This window comes from Hyaena hyaena, unplaced genomic scaffold, assembly GCF_003009895.1.
Source record: "Hyaena hyaena isolate Hyena2069 unplaced genomic scaffold, ASM300989v1 scaffold_19, whole genome shotgun sequence".
Classification (NCBI taxonomy): Eukaryota; Metazoa; Chordata; class Mammalia; order Carnivora; family Hyaenidae; genus Hyaena; species Hyaena hyaena.
The window spans coordinates 264,050-280,876 of NW_024080651.1; the positions used below are offsets into that span (position 1 = coordinate 264,050).

The 16,827-nt window shown below is 51.7% G+C and overlaps 1 long non-coding RNA gene across 1 annotated transcript; it reads right to left on the bottom strand.

Annotated features, from left to right (window-relative positions):
* Positions 1-1,946: 1,946 nt before the first annotated feature.
* Positions 1,947-7,846, bottom strand: LOC120227222. The gene is made up of 3 exons (XR_005527207.1): positions 7,664-7,846; positions 3,744-3,827; positions 1,947-2,624 (listed from the first exon to the last, which is right to left on the bottom strand). It is a non-coding gene; the product is annotated as an uncharacterized LOC120227222 (long non-coding RNA).
* Positions 7,847-16,827: the final 8,981 nt, after the last annotated feature.

A 16,827-nucleotide genomic window follows, 5' to 3' on the forward strand; every position in this document is an offset into this window, starting at 1 on the left:
CAGGCCCCAGGAATTCAGGGCTGGTCAGGACTCGCGGGGGACACGCTGGCCCCAGGCGAGAGTGTGGGAGGAGGGCTGACCCTGAGCCACAGGAAAGGGAGGGTCCGCGGGTGGAGAAGAAACTATGTGGGATGCGTTCCCGAGGCTTAGTGAGAGTTCCAGAGCCCCCTCCCTGTGGCCCCGTGAAAACACTTGCTGTTGTCTTAGCTGCAATGTCGGCGCGGGGAGGGTGCACGGCTGAGTGTCCACCCGCCAGTGGCCTCTGCCCAGCGGGCTTTGTTTATTGGAGAGTGGAACACAAAAAGGCTGCCCTCGGGAAAACACCGCTCCAGAAACTTCCTTGGGATTCAGGGATCTGGGCAGGAGAGGGCAGGAAGCTTTCCTCACTTTTTGCTAAACATAAAAATAAATTTTTATTTTTGATAAAACATTGTAAGTCCAAAGAGCAGGAAGGGTCATCCAGAGGCCCATCCCCTGTGAAATTCTGGCAAGGGGGATTTGTGCATTTTTGTGCGTGCATTAGTTTTTCTTACAAATGGATCGTGCTGATTATAATTGCTGCTATTATTATTATTATTATTATTACTTTGCAGAACCCCAGATCTATACAGGTTTGCAGCTTCCTATCTTTCACTTAACAACATGCCATGAACTGGTTTCTTCTGTCACCAGTGTGTAAGTTTCCTCTGGAAGAAGTATAGAAAATTGCTGACAAGTCAGAAGCTGTGGTCTGTTTGACTGGTCCCCAGCGGCTGCACATTTAGATTGTTCCACACGTTGTGAGTTCATCTCTAGAGCCTCGTGCACCTGGTACCCTCAGGCCCTGGGGTGTGGTGAACGGTCGCCCCCCCCCACCCAAAGGCCTCCTGCCTCAGGACCTTTGCATAAGCTGTTCCTGCTGTCATCCTTCTATTGCACCTTCCCGATGTGCTCCCTTCCCTCCCATCAGTTTATATTGACATCTGTCTTGGGTTTTTTGTCTCTTCGAATTCCGCCCATATTCCCCCACCCCTGACCATGAGCCACCTGAGGACAGGGGTGCTACCTGCCTGCCATTCCTTGCTGTCTCTGGAGGGGCCGCTGGCGGGGAGTTGGGGGGACACGGTTAGTGTCCTGCTTCCCAGATGGCCATTCTTGAGTTGTGCAAATGACACCTTGGCTTCTTTTGCGTTTTAATTGGTTGACTTGGGGGTGAATAAATGCTAGGACAGGGGCAGGGAACATATTTGTATTTTGGCCCCCAGAGCATGAGGTAAAGATGGGGGCGACCCCCACCCCCCACAGACACATGAGGTCACTTCTAGCCCTACCTTGACGTCTTGCACACACATGGGGATGCACAGACGTCATCGTCACCACAGTTGTAATACGAGGTGCTCTTTGCTGAACACTTAGCATGTGCCAGGCGCTGTGCTAGTGCTTTTCACGAATGTAATCCTCACGCCGCTCCCCCACACCCCTGCCCCAGATGTGCTGTTATTCTTTTTTTTTTTTTTTAATATTTTTATTTATTTCTAGGAGAGAGAGAGAGAGACAGCTGAGCAGGGGAGGGTCGAGAGAGAGGGAGTCACAGACTGAAACAGGCTCCAGGCTCTGAGCTGGCAGTCAGCACAGAGCCCGACGCGGGGCTCGAACCTACGAACCGCGAGATCATGGCCTAAGCGAAAGTCGGACGCTTAACCGACTAAGCCACCCAGGTGCCCCTATTATTCTTATATTACAGATGAGGCACCTCGGCTCAGAGAGGCGCCATAATTTGCCCAGGATCACACAGCATATAAACCCAGGCAGATGGTTCCAGAGTCCATGCTCTTTCTTCTTTTAAGTGTATTTATTTTGAGAGAGGGGGGCGGGCAGGGCAGAGAGAAGAAGAGAGAGAGAATCCCAAGCAGTTCTGCGCTGACAGTGTGGGGCCCAAACTCCAGAACCGTGAGATCATGGCCTGAGCCAAAATCAAAGAGTTGGATGCTTAACCCGCTGAGCCACCCAGGTCCCCTCCGGAGTCTATGCTCTTAACTACAGCCGCGTCCCACTGCACGACCACCCCCCACCCCCCCAGCTCGGGGCACAGACAGCTGCTCAGACCCACAGCTGCACACCCGGCTGGCAGGCCCCCACGACTGCCGCCCAGCCTCCCACCTGCTCGCTGCCCCTCAGCCTCACCGCCACCTCCCTCCCTTCCCTCCTTAACTACCGGCAGTGCTGACCAGCGAACCTGTATGCCGCTCACTGTCGAAACGGCCTTGCCCCCAGCTTGGTTCACAGCCCACGTATACACGTGCATCTTGTGCCCGCCCAAGTCCCTGGACCCGAGCATTCTCGCATACGCGTGTGCCAGACGCGGGCACACATGGGCGGTGGCCCTGGGCGCTGGCGTTGGGCTCAGCACGGCCCCAGGGTGACGGACCACCTCCGGGTGTTGACACGCATGTCTCAGCAGGCGCTGGCTTGCACCCTGGCCATGCCCTTCCTTGAGGCGTGGAGCCGCGGTGGCCCTGTGGTGACCCGGCCTTGCAGGGGACCCCTTCCAGTGTGCCGGCCTCAGACTTCTGTGCTAGCCCGGATGCTGGGTCTTCTGTGCTCACCTGCGGGAAGGGCCCAGGGCTCCATGGCTGTGCTGGGCCCTTTTTTTTTTTCTTTTAATGTTTATTTTTGAGAGAGAGAGAGAGAGAAAGAGAGAGGGGGAGAGGGGCGGAGAGAGGGGGGCAGAGGATCTGAAGCAGGCTCCAGGCTCTGAGCTGTCAGCACAGAGCCCGAAGCAGGGCTTGAACTCGTGAAACTGTGAGATCATGACCTGAGCTGGAGGCAGATGCTCAACCAACTGAGCCACCCAGGCGCCCCTGTCCTGGGCCCTTTTCTGCCCATGGAGGTAAATTGAGACTCAGGACACATGGCCAAAGTCACAAGCCAGGACTACGGGCCTCCCCTTGACTGCTGTGTCACGGTGCCTTGCCACAGGGCCGGCCCAGGCAGTGCCCGTCACTCTGGCTGGCTTTGGGGACCCATTCCTCCATGTTTTCAGGATTGTCCCCTCTCTTTACTCCTGCCAGTGATTCAGACTTTCGGCCTCAAGCATGCGGCAGGATGAGTGACCTTGGACAAGGCAGTTAATCTCTGTAAGCCTCAGTTTCCCCCTTCCGCCAGTGGGAAAAACAATAATAACGCTTAGTCGCAGGGTAATGGGGAGGAGTCAGGAGGGAACCTCTGTCCAAAGTTTGAGGGCTGGGGACAGGCACAGTAAGTGTGTGGGTGGGGCCATTCGTTCCCCCAGCGTGGGGAGGGGCGGACCTCCCCGGGGGTCTGCCCTGCCTCCCTGTGGCCGCTCCCGTGCCTCCTCCCGTCCCCTGCTTGGCACGTCCCCTGCTTGGCACGGCTGCTCGGATCAGCGTTTTCAGACACAGGTCTGGTGGGCCCTCCCCCTCTCCAGAGCAGGCAGGACGTGATTCATGCTCGCGCTGGCAGACGCCTCCCTTGGCATTGACCACACCCGCTGTTAACCTCTCGAGAGGTTGTCTTTGGGGTTCAGGGCTGGGGGTAGGGGCCTGGCACAGCCGAGCACGGCCCCTAGGGAGCTGGACTCGTTACATATGGCCGTACTCAGGTCTCTGCCTGGAGACAGGAGTCTTAGCTTGCAGGGTTCCTGTTGTGACTGTGGGCTCTGGGCTTTTAGGGGGGCCCCGGGGCTCAGACTGCGGGGTGCCCCTACTGTGTGCTCAGAGAACCTTGTCGTTGGAATTACTGACTCGGGTCAGCTTCGTGTGTCTCCCCTGTGCACCCGAGCCGGCCCCGTCGTGTTCACAGCTGTATCCTGGTTCCGTGTGTGGTGCCTCGTGCGTAGTAGATCATCAGAAAAATGGAATCAGTACATAGATGGTGCCAAGTGCTTTTATGTTCTCAGCCAGTCTCTCAGCTGCTTTTGGAAGTTGATAGGAGGGGTGCATGAGTGGGTCAGTAGGTTAAGTGTCCGACTTCGGCTCAGGTCATGATCTCACGGTTCGCAGGTTCGAGCCCTGCGTCAGTCTCTGTGCTGACAGCCAGCTCAGAGCCTGGAGCCTGTGTTTCCCTCTCTCTCTGACCCTCCTCCACTCACGCTCTGTCTTACTCTGTCTCTCAAAAAATAAATAAATGTAAAAAAAATTAAAAAAAAAGAAGTTGATAGGATTATCTACCCATTTGACAGGTGAGGAAACTGAGGCTGAGGAAGACAAGAAACTTGTCCAGGGTCACAAAGGCATGAATTTGAGCTCATGTGCTATAACCTGTGACCAAAAGCTTTTCCTCCAACTCAGATACCCACTTCCTTGAAGTATCTCTCCCTGCCTCTCCCTGTCCCTGCCCTGAAGCCAACAGTTCTCACCTAGATGCATAGGATGGAGGAGGTGACATGTGAGACACCCTCCCCTTGGGCCTGGGGGCCCAGTGAGGCTCCTGGCAGGCAGGAGGTAACTCCAACCTCTCCCACTCGGGAAGGCAGATCAGAATGCAGGGGGAGGCTGGGAGAGGAAGTCGATTCTCGGAGAGCCCCCAACGTACTCTTACAGGCGGCCTCAGAGCCTTACAAGATCCCCATGCCCCACTCTCTCCAGACTCAGGCCGTGCTGCTTTCCTCCACTTCACTGTAGCCCTGCTAGCAGAAATTTCTATTCCGTCGATGCCCTGAGCTCTTTCATGACTCTGGACCTTCTGGTCTTCCCTTGGCTGGCTCCCTCTGACCCTTTAGGTCATGCAGCTGAAATGTCACCTCCTCCAGGAAGCCTTCCTTAATCGCCGAGTCCATGGGGCCCAATTGTGTTTGGCATCAGAGACCCCATTCCCGTCTCCTCCCTTATCCCATGCTGCCATCTTTATCCTGGTGTTGACCTCTCCATTCCCAGTCCTTTTCACTTCCTAACTCTAAACTTTGTGTAAACAGTGACTCTGACTTTTGAGTTCTTCACTGTGGCCTTGTCACCAAGCACTGGGTCTGGCACACAGTGGGTCAATGCATTTTTTTTTTTTTGGAATAAATTGGTAAAAGAGCAACTTTGAAAAAGTTGGCCCATGCACACGGTAGAACCTCACATGGTCTTGGTAGGCCCCCTGGGAGCTGTGGACCCATTTCACAGCAGGGTATGCCTCACAGTAGGGCCGAACGGCTGTTCTGAGCAGATCCGTCTCTTAGGAGTCAGATTCTAGGAGTGAGGGGTGTCTTAAGTCGGGCTTCCCGAGAAGCAGAGCCTGAGTCAAGGACGCCGGAGGGAGCAAGTGGTTCATTTGGGTGGTGGGGCACCATGAGAAGATGCTAATGAGCAGCCTACCCTGTGGGCGGCCCGCTGGAAGCCTTGGGGAGGCTACAGAAAGGCCTCTGAGTTGTCACAGCACCGCTGGAAAGCTGCCCGCTGTGCAGGCGGATCTGGGTGAGGCCCCCTCTTCCCTTGGTGGCTGCCACGCAAGGCATGGCTAGAGGGCGACTGCGGCTCAGGTGCAGCCCAGCCTGTGCTTAGAGGCAGTGGCGGGGGCGGGGAAGGCTACTGGTCCCTGCTTCTGCCATGGGTCCGGGGCTGTCGCGCAAAGCTGCCACTTTGGACATAAAAGGATCTCTGAACCAGAGAGGTCCTTTCCTTGGGTTCACCTTCTGCTTTATAATAAGCGGACCTCCTATGTGCTGAGCACCTGCTGTATACACTTCCCAGGTGTCTTTGCTTCCTTCGATTGTTAGAGACGCCACACAAGCCTCTCCTTCCTGCTGCTTTCCTGCACCTGTGCACAAGTCTAGTGGTTGTATGCTGAGCGCCTGCTGTATATGCGTCCCAGGTGCCTTTGCTTCCTTGTATTGTTTGAGACACCACACGAGCCTCTCCTTCCTGCTTCCTGCTGCTTTCCTGCACCTGTGCACAAGTCTAGTGGTCTAACTCTGCAGCCCCCCAACCCCCCACCACTCTAAATGATTAATAATAACAACTGTTGAAGAGGACAGCCATTGACATGTGAAGTCTGCATGTGACCTCATTTAATCTTCACGAAAACATGTGAAGTACAGACAAGAAAGCCGAGGCTCAGAGGGGTGGAGCGACTGGTCCAAGATCACACGGCTAGTAGAGGCCGAGATGCGGTTGGACGCCCAGCGGGTGGAGTCCAGAAGCCCACGCTCTGAACGGTCATACAGAGGGCCACAGACAGGGCAAGGAGACCGGCGGCTCCTGGCCACCCGTCCTGCATGCTAACCCCCCAAACACGGCATCCTCTGAGCTCTTAATAACTGGTGATTACGCTGGGCAAAGTAGGGTCTGGGAGAACCGACAGCAGGTGGTGTTTATCCCAGTTTAGGAGATCGGATAGTGTTTTCTGTAACCTGGCCCGGTATGGTGCCTTCAGGGGAAGGGCTCGCAGTGACTCATGGGGAACTGACCCCCCGCCTGCCCCGGTGGCTGATCTAAGAGCTGAAGTTTGAGCAGGTTGTCTTGGTGGACGGCACTGTCTAGGCAATGAGGGGCATTTTAGAGCTTTGCTGCTGGTGGCTGGGAAGCAAGGATGTTCAGATGGGGTCCTTCTGCGTATCTTCTAGATATAAAGAATGAAGGGCTTGGGAGTAGAGGGGAGACTCCCTGCCTCAAAGCGTGCGGATGTTGCATCTCCTTATGGCTGGGCTCCTGGCATTCGGGAGGTCACACTTGGCACTGTCATTCACTGTACACTTACATTCAGGGGGCAGTGCCTGCCGGCCACACCCCCTGGAGATAATGCAAAGCCTTGCCTTCTGTCTCAGGTCGGGGTCCCAAGAAACAGAGCCTGAGATGCTCATTGAGGAAGAAATTGACTGGGGCTGTGCTCTCAGGAGGGGGCAGAGCGGGGGTGTGATCTCTATCAAGTTTAGCTTTAGTCAGATTCCCTGGGGACCGCTGCAGCCACAGAACAGATTCTGCCTGGGGACAAGGGGAAGCCGCCTTGGGTAGCCCCATAGAAGTGTGCCATTGGCAATGGATGCCCTTGGTTTGTGGGGGGCTTACAGGAAGGGTGGGGGTCCAGGGCCAGACTGTAGGAGGATGGCTCTCCTGGAAAAGGTTGCACCTGTGAACTGTTAGCAGACAGCCCTCCCAGTAGATGAGGGAAGAGTGCAGCACTGGGAGGAGGAGGGTGCAGCCAGGTCTCCCGGAGGTTCTATGCTGAATTTGTTGGCTGTGTGACTTTATGCAAGACACTTACCCTCTCTGGGCCCAGATTTCACCTTCCATACACTGAGGTGTACGTACATAGAATCATTATTTACTCCAACCTATTCTTTTTTTTTTTTTTTTAAGAGAGAGAGGGAGTCACAGACTGAAACAGGCTCCAGACTCTGAGCTGGCAGTCAGCACAGAGCCTGACGCGGGGCCCGAACCCACGAACCGCGAGATCATGACCTAAGCGAAAGTCGGACGCTTAACCGACTAAGCCACCCAGGCGCCTCTACTCCAACCTATTCTTAACCTCCCTCAAATCACTCATTTTCTCATTCAGAGATCCATTTGCTTCAACGAATGTTGATTGGGTACCTATTAGTGCCATGCATCTTGCTAGGCTCTGTGGACAGAACAGGGAGCACAACAGAGGGGTCTCAGCCCTCAGGGGGCAAGGCAGACAAATAAATCAACTTAAAACAGAGGGGTCAGTGTCCTAAAGAAGCAGCAAGTTGTGGGACTCCTACCTGGGGTGTGGGTCTGGGAAGGCTTCCCAGAGGAAGAGGCATCTAATCAGGGAGCCGTTGCTGCATTAGTGTATGTGGGTGCTGACATCACTCAGGCCAATCCCTGCAGGTGTCTTTGCCTTCTGAGGGTGGATTTCTTTCTAGATCCGGACACCCTCCCTGTCAAAGCAAACTGGTTTCCAGGATGAGTAAGTCTGGAGCCAGGAGGAAAAAAAGGTGGGGAGGATTTGGCAAGAGAGGAGTCATGGGAGTGGACAGGACAGATCACAATCACCCTGGGCTATGGTGAAGGGTGTGGCTTTCTCTGGTGAGCACCTGGAGGCTACTGAAGTTTTAGGCTTTGTTTTCTTAGGTATAACTTACTTACGAAAAGTATACAAACCTTAAGTATAAACTAGATGCCTGTTGATGTATGTACGTTACATGTAACCACCCCTGGTATCGGGATATAGAACATTTCTAGGCTCCCAGAAATGCTCCCTTGTACCTCTTTCCACCCATAAGCCTCAAAGATTATTGCTGCTTTACCTTTAATCACCGTGGGGTAGTTTTACCTGTTTCCTGAACTTCACGTAAGTGTACTCGTACACACACACCCGTTTTGGGTTGGTTGTGCGTCTGCGGCTCATGTGTGAGGAATGTATCTGTGTTCTTCATGTCACGGTGGTTCGTTTTTGTCATTGTTGTGGGATACCCCATCATATGCATATGCCGGAATTGATTTATCCTGTCACCATTGACGGGCAGCTAGGTGGTTTCCAGGTTCTGGCTATTATGAACGCAGCTGCCAGGAACATCCATGTACGCGTCTTCTGTGGAGTGAGCATCCATCTCTATTGGGCACCCAGCAACGGGTGAGCTGTAGGGCGGCCTTCGTGGCCTTCACCAAACAGTTTTACAAGGTTTCAAACCATTTGCACCTTCTGCATCCTCGAAAGCACTTGCAAATGTCCGTCTTTGTGATTTGCGCCGTTATGGGAGACGTGGAGTAGTTTTTCACTGTGATTTTAATCTTGCTTTCTCGGTGACCGGTGAAGATGAGTTTTTTTCATGTACTTGGTGGTCATTTGGAGACTTTTTTTCCCCTGTGTGTGTGCATGTGTAATTGTGTATTTCTGAGGTGTTCACTATAGCCTTCTGTCCTTAAAAACAAACAAACTAACCAGATTCCGGGTCCAAGTCGATGGTTTCCAGATCATGCCTGCTGTGTGGTCCTGTGGGCAGTTTACACAAGATTCCGTAGCTGGGAGAACCTGTATTTATGGAATCCTTAGGCCAAGCAATTTCTGTGTCATATAAATAAGTATACATTTGTATATTACATAGATTAGTATTATATAAGCTATATAGTACATATAAATACATAAAATACATATAGTAATAAATACCACTATATTATACATAATACGTATAAGCAATACATAGTTATATATAGTTATATACATAAATTGCTTGTAGATATAGAATAATTACATCATGAATCGGGTTCCCCAGATTCTAGTTGGAGCTCTGGCTTGTGTCCCCACCTCTGGGTTAGGAAAATCATTCTTCTCTCTGGCCCAGACACACCTGGGATCACCTCTTTGCCATTTTCCTGTGTTAAAAGTCATGCAGGCTCATTTCGTTTCTGGACTCTGTGTTCGGTGCGATGCCATGGTTTAATGATCCAGGAAGAAAATCACTCTGGGTGTTTTTCCCCAAGCATCTAGGGAGTGCTTGGCAGTTTGGTTGGGGGAAGGGTGCTGTTCCTGGTTGCCATTGGTAACCACCAGTCAAGGTAGGGACACCGAGCACCCTTCTGTGTTTTCCATTGGGCTCCCCGCTGAGGCAGGGATGTGAGCATGAGTGTCGTTCTTTGCAGGGAGTATGGGGCAGCTGTGGAGGTGAGACAGGGAAGGCAAGGAGCCGTTGGGGGTGTGATCAAGACTGCAGAACCAGGGGCGCCAGGGTGGCTTATTCGGCTAAACATTCTGATCTCGGCTCAGTCGTGATCTCGCAGTTCACGAGCTCCAGCCCCGTGTTGGGCTCTGTGCTGACAGCTCAGAGCCTGGAGCCTGCTTCAGAATCTATGTTCCCCTCTCTCTCTCCCCCTATCCTGCTCCCGCTGTCTCTCTTTCAAAAATAAACAAACATTAAAAAAAAAAAAGACTGAAATCCGCCCCCCCACACCCCCACCCAGTGAGGGAGGGAGCTGGGGTGTTGATGCACCTATTCCCCACCATCTTTGGTAGCGGGCTGCCCTTTGGGCACTGACGCGCTGGCATGCTGGCCACGCCGCTCCCATGACCTGAAACCAAGCCGTTGGCCACAGAACAGCCTGCACCTTCAGTGGGCAGCCCTCTGCATCCAGGGCTGTGTGTGGAAGCTGTTGAAGGTGACGGTATGTGCTGTACCCTCCAGCATAGCAAAGGAATGAAGAGGTTGGGCTTCCTAATCCGTGTCTCTGAGCTTCAGTTTCCTCATCTGTAAGATGGGGGAAAAATATTCCCTGCCTCAGAGATTGCTGGGAGAAATGAGTGTTTGTGGGGTGTTTCCCATAGAAACCAGCTACACATTTAATACATAGAAAGTGCTCTGTTGTTATTCTTACAATTTAGAAACTGTTACTACGTAAAAGGATTAAAATCACCTGTGGTCTCATCGTCTGGCATTTAGGAGTTAACCTCTGCGGACATTTCTTATATATTCTAATACTTTATATATTCGTATATTTATATTTATTGTACTTAAACAGTTCAGGTTGTAACTTTTATTTATTTGGATGGGTAATACATTTACAAGATTCAAAATGGAACGTTACCGAAGTGCAGATGGAGAAAAATCTCCCTCCCTCCCTCCCTCCCGGGTTCTCTCCATGTTCCCACCCTCTACCTCCCAATCCCCAAGGGAATGGATTTAAAGCTGATTTTTAATTGTGTGTTTTTTTCCCCTCTGAAACTCTTTGTAACTGCCTCTAGCTGAAAGTGTGAAAGAGTTGATTGTACTCATTATAACTCCCTGTGTATGTCAGTCAGTGAATCCCGGAGAATTCCTTGCAAGTGGCAAGGGGTTACCTTAGAAATTGAACTGTGTTACCCTGACGTCTTCATCTGGTCATTCTGGCCCTGTTGAAAGAGACTTTCTTAAGTGCCCCGTATGCCAGGAAATAGAGATGATGGACCTGGTGGGTCGAGGAGCCCACGGTTGATCACGGGACCACGTGGCACTCCTCAGTCGCAACCACAAATACTCCGTGCCCGTAGAGACGCTTCATTCCCTGCAGCCTCTGTTAAGGCAGAACCTTTTATTAACCGAGGCCTCTCCTCTGCCCTCCTCAGGGCGCACCCTGCGTTTAAGGAAGACGGATAAGGAGGTCAAAATAAACTGTTCTCAGCTCTGCTAAGGGTCATGACTCCTTACAGCCGGTGGGTGGGTAATTTGTGGTTCAGTTAACAAAGGTTGAGCCTGGGGTGGCTGCCGTCAGCCTCTGTGACCCATGCTTTTCCTCCACTGAGAAGGCTGAGGGTGAAGTTAGCTCTGGGATCCGTGGGACTCACCGTCTCTGAGCCTCTGTTTACACAGCTGGATATCGGGACCGTATATGGTGCTGTCCGGTAGAACTTTTATGCCATCTGGCAAGGTGCTTGGTCTCCCAAGCCTGTCGAGCACTGAAAACAGGTCTAGTGCAACGGAAGCATTGAGTTCAAAATTGTATTTCCTTTTAATTAATCAAAATTTAAATGTTGGTAGCCGCATTGCAAGTATAGTACGAAGAACGATGGAGGACTGAGCTTTGAGGCTATTTAGGCAGCCACTCAGCTGCATGCTGCCTCCTCCAGGATGCACTCCCCCCCACCCCCGCCTTCCTCCACTCCCTTTCTCCTCAGCCAAGTTAAGCTCCATATGAGGTTCCTATGACTGTTGTAACAAACGACCACAATTCAGTGGCCGCCACAAGTTTATTACCATACAGTTCTGGAGGTCAAGTCTAGTAATGGGCTGTCAGAGGTACATTCCTTCTGGAGGCTCTTTCCTTGCCTTTTCCAGCTTCCAGAAGCCGCTGCATCCTTGGCTTGTGGTCCTGCAGCACCTTGATCTGTTCTCTTCATCACATTTTCTCTCTCTGACTCAGGCCCTCTTCCCTCCCTTCTTATAAGGCCCCTCGTGAGGACACGGGGTCCATCCAGATAAGCCAGGGTCTCCTCCCCAGCTGAAGTGCCTCCCTTCAGACTGCAAAGTCCTTTCTGCTGGTAAAGGTAACAGATTCAAAGGTTGGGGGTGGGGGCTAGGGCCCCAATATCTTTGGAGGGCATTATTTTGTCTGTTTTGTCTACTCTAAGCTCTTTTTCTTGTGGACCTCAGTCTCAACCTCAGCTTCTGGGGCCACGTCTGCTTCTCCCACTAGCCGGTGCTTCAAGAACAAGGGCATCGTGCCCCTAGACTTGCCCAGAAATCTGCTCTGAGCCGGCCCAGCCCAGTGCGAGGCAGTGGGAGTGAAGGACCAAATGGCAGAGCCCTGTACTCCAGAGACAGACAGCCTGAGTCTAGTCCCAGGTCTGCTAATTTCCTAAGCAACTAACCTCTGCAAATCACCTTGCCTTTGCAACCTCAGTTTCTTTACCTGGAAAATGGGGATAACAGCAGCATCAACTCTGGGAGGTCATTGAAGGGACTGACAGAAATCATGCACGGAGAGCCTGTGGGAGGGCGCCCAGTCCACGGGTGGCGCCGAATGACACAGCAGCTCTGGACACTGCAAAGATGAACAAGGCGGGGCGGCGGTGGGGGGTGGAGTGAGGCTGCCTGAGTTCAAATCCTGCTCTGCTCCTTGGGCAAATTGTTAAGCCTCCTCAGGACTCCTCGTCTTCATCCGTCAAGTGGGGCCCCGTCACGTAGCCCACCTCAGAGGGTGGATTTTAAGTGGGGAAATGCATTCCCCGTGACATCTGGCACAGAATCAGAGCTCCATGAGTGTTGTTGGATGGTGGAAATTATTCCTAACAGGCTTTCCCAGGGCTCAGCTCTTTTTTTTTTTTTTTTTTTAAATGTTTTTTATTTATTTCTGAGAGAGAGAGAGACAGGGTGAACAGGGGAGGGTCAGAGAGAGAAGGAGACACAGAATCTGAAACAGGCTCCAAGCTCTGAGCTGTCAGCACAGAGCCAGACGCGGGGCTCGAACCCACGAACCGTGAGATCATGACCGGAGCCGAAGTCTACGCTTAACCGACGGAGCCACCCAGGCGCCCCTCAGCTCTTAAGAGGTCAGAGGAGCACACACCTTAATGAACTTGGAACAGCGCGCGGGGGTGTCTCTTTGGTAGTTGGGCCAGGTGTAGTTCTGTGGCTACTGGAGACAGGCTTCTGTGCTAGGTGAGGCCTGTGTGTTGTGCCCCGGGGCCGGCAGCGCGCCAGGCCCTGACGGGTTTATGGCGGTGCTGGTGCTGGGAAGCTGGTCCAGGAGGAGTCGGCCAGCTGCCTGAAGGGCGTGGGAGGCACAGTTACCTTCCTGATTTTCCCAGGAGGGGACACATTAGCTGTCCCTGCATGGTTAGTGCCGCGGACGGCTTGCATATGACACGGACACAATGGTTGGTGGGCGTGGGTGCGGTGGGGACCGGACACGGACACCATTGACCCGGGCGTGGTGTTGACCACCCTCTCATTGATACCTAGTTTTGGAGGATGCTCTTTGGTATTTACGTTGTTTTGGCACTTCCTCTGTTGTTAAATAAGGATTGTGTGGGGTTTTTTAAAGTTTTATTTACTTAAGTAATCTTTCCACCCAGTGTGGGGCTCGAACTCACGACCCCAAGACGAAGAGTCGCATGCTCCACTGACTGAGCCGGCCCAGCGCACCACCCCCTCTGTTGTTAATAAAGCTTGTGTGGGTGGCAGGCCCCTGTTGGACGTCAGGCCGGCCTTGCGAACAGTTGGCCAGCCTTCCTCTCTCCCCAGGTGTGCCAGTGGGTAAGGGTAGACTCCCCAGATCACTGTCTCTCTCAAATTCCTTCATTAGAGAGCTATTCCTTTAGGTCTTAAAGAATTTAGATTTCTCCACCACCCGCCAAAAAAACCCCAAAAAACCAAACCAAACCAAAACAACATACCAAAAAAACAAAGAAACAAACAAACAAACAAACCCACCCCACCCCCACCCCCAAACACCTCCGTTAGGCTTCACATCCTGTTTGCTTGTTTGCATGAAGAGAAACCTACTATGTGCCAGGTCTACTGACATGTGTGCCGTTGCCTTTGATCACCAGACTCCTTTGAGGTGGGTATCACTGAACTTTATTTACCCATGAGGAAACTGAGCTTTAAGAGGTGAGGTGGCTTGGGGTGCCTAGGGGGCTGAGGTGGTTAAGCATCTGACTTCAGCTCGGGTCATGATCTCACAGTTCGTGGGTTTGAGCCCCGTGTCGGGCTCTGTGCTGACAGCTAGCTCGGAGCCTGGAGCCTGCCTCAGATTCTGTGTCTCCCTCTTTCTCTCTGCCCCTCCCCTGCTTGTGGTCTGCCTCTCTCGCTCTCAAAAATAAACATTAAAAAAAAAGAAAAGGTGAAGTGGCTTGCCAAGGCTTAGAAGATGCTTGTCCACTTAGCCAATTTGTGCCCGAACCTTGTGTCCATTAGGAATGCTTTTGCCCACATGTAAAGAAACACTAAGATGGCTTCCATAGTACATTATTCTTCTTTACATAACAACAAAAAAGATCTAGAGGGGGGTGGCTCAGAGTTAGTGGAGTGGCTTAGCTGCATTAAGATCTTTTCCATGCCACTGTCCTAAAATAGTGCTTGTGATTTCCTGGTCTCAAGATGGTTGCCTTGGCTCCTGGCATCACGAATCAGTTCCAGGTAGGAAGAAGGGGAGGGGGCACCATAAGCTACACCTGCCTGTTCTTATCAGTAAAGCAAAAGCTTCCCTAGAAATCTAGCTATTTCCTCTTCTGTCCGTTTGGTCAGGGGTGGGTCACATTGCCATGCTTCTAGCTGTAAAGGGCAGGACAGTGGTCCCTGGCTTGTTAGTCTTCAGAAGGAAAACCACCTGGGTGGCTCAGTCAGTTGGGTGTCTTACTTGGGCTCAGGTCATGATCTCAATGGTTTGGGGGTTTGCGCCCCATGTCAGGCTCTCTGCTGTCTCCATGGAGCCAGCTTTGGTGCCTCTGTCTCTGTCTCTCTCTGCCCCTCCCCCACACGCCCTTTCTCTCTCTCAAAAATAAACATTTTACAAAAACTAAAAAGAAGGAAACCGACCTGAGAGCTTGCATCTTCATGTTTTGACTTCGATTCTATATTCTTTCCTTTATACTTGTCATTTCCAGCGCATGGGCACTTGCCATATCTGCATAGCCCCTGTTACTATTATTTGACTTGTAGACTTTTTGCTTTTCCTCCAGTTAAATAAATTTGTAATAGAACCTTCATGAAAATCTCTCGTGAATAGTAAACTAGTGTCTCTTGTCTCAAATAGAAAACAACAGTAAAATTAAATACAATGAAAATAAAATGATGTTTAAAAATCTGCTGCTGCAGCTAATGGTCTGAGTTCTTGTTTTGCTTTGTCTTATTAAATTGGGATATTGCCAGATAATGGAAATGTGAGTGTTTAAGTCACAACAGCACCAGGCAGAGACCGTGTCAGGGACTTTTTGAGAAGACGCCCATGAGAATCAGGCAGAAATAGTTTTCACACAGTGTCATTCACAGCGGCTTTCCTGTCACCTAAAACCATGTTGGGTCCCACTTGGGCTGCCTCCCACCTCTGGGGAACCCAGCACTACCTCATTCTCCCTTCTCTGCGCCAGGTCTCAGCGAGGTTTGGGGGAGGAGAACTCTGAGCCGAAGAGTCTATGCCCTGGGTCGGGTAGGGTGGGGCTTCTATATTTTGAAAGAGGAAGGACCTCAGCCTTATCTCTGATAGGAGCCGTTAGGATTAGGCAAATTGCCAAAGATGGTTGGAAGTCACTTTGGCTCAGGAAGTCAGCGTGGGCTTCTTGGAAGAGGTGTCCCTTAAACCGCTCTCAAAAGATGGGTGGGATTTGGGCAAATGGAAATGGTGCTCTGGGTTAAAAGCTGCCCACGGAGAAGGAATACGTGAAAAAGATCCTCAAGTCATGGGACCCAGTTGGGAATCTGGGAGTGTAGGCAGAGCCTGCAGCATAGACTAACTTAGTTATTTTTTTAAAATGTGTATTTATTTACTTTTGAGAGAGAGAGCAGGGGAAGGGCAGAGAGAGAGGGATTCAGAATCCCAAGCAGGCTCCGCACTGTCAGCACGGAGCCCGATGCGGGGCTCGAACTCACCAACTGTGAGATCATGACCTGAGCCAAAACCAAGAGCCAAAACCGACTGAGCCACCCAGGCCCCTTTACTCCCAACTTAGTTATTTTTGGCGGGCCTTTGAATACCTTGCCCTAGGCAATGGATGGTGAGAGCCAATTATTTTAGAGCTGAGGAGAGAGAGGATCACACCTTCTTAGGGTTTGAGCTTTGCACAGAAGGCAGCTCTTGGGCCAACATAAGCTAATTCCGCCAGAAATCTATTTGTACTTGGAGGGAAAAATTTTTTTTATTTTTATTTTTCTGAAATGCACTATGCACTTCTCAGCCTCCCTAACGAGAGAGCGTGTCGTGTGCACATCTTTCTGGGTCCAGCCGGCATGGTGCAGTGTGTTGTGTTGAATTGAGCTTTGGGGTTGAGCTTCCTCTTCTGTGGACATTCGCTCCGGGGCTGGGGCTTCCTTCCTGCTCCCTCTTCCACCACCAGGCTGGACACGGCCTCTGGGCTGGGCCCAGCCTCTCCCGTCTATGTGAGCTGTTCTAATTGCCCTCGCAAATCTCATAGTCAAGTCTGTGATAATCTGGTCATAAAGGAGCGCCGGTAAAGCTACAAGTGAGGGCATGGCCGGCCAGGGGCCCCGGTTTATTGCTCATTAGACATCTTTATTGGGTTTGCCCCCGGGGAGAGGTTGAGAACCCTGACCTCCTAAGCTTTGAATTAAGTCAGCCTGGGCTGTGTTTCCCTTAGGTGTGAAAGTCCATTCTGAGTATATCAAATCTCTAAAAAAGGTGTGCATCCTTTGAACCTGTCAGCCCGCTTCTAGGCAAAATTTATCTTGGGAAAATAATTGCATGTGGGTGTTCACTGCAGTGTTGGTTCTACTGGTCAATGATTGGCAACAGCCTA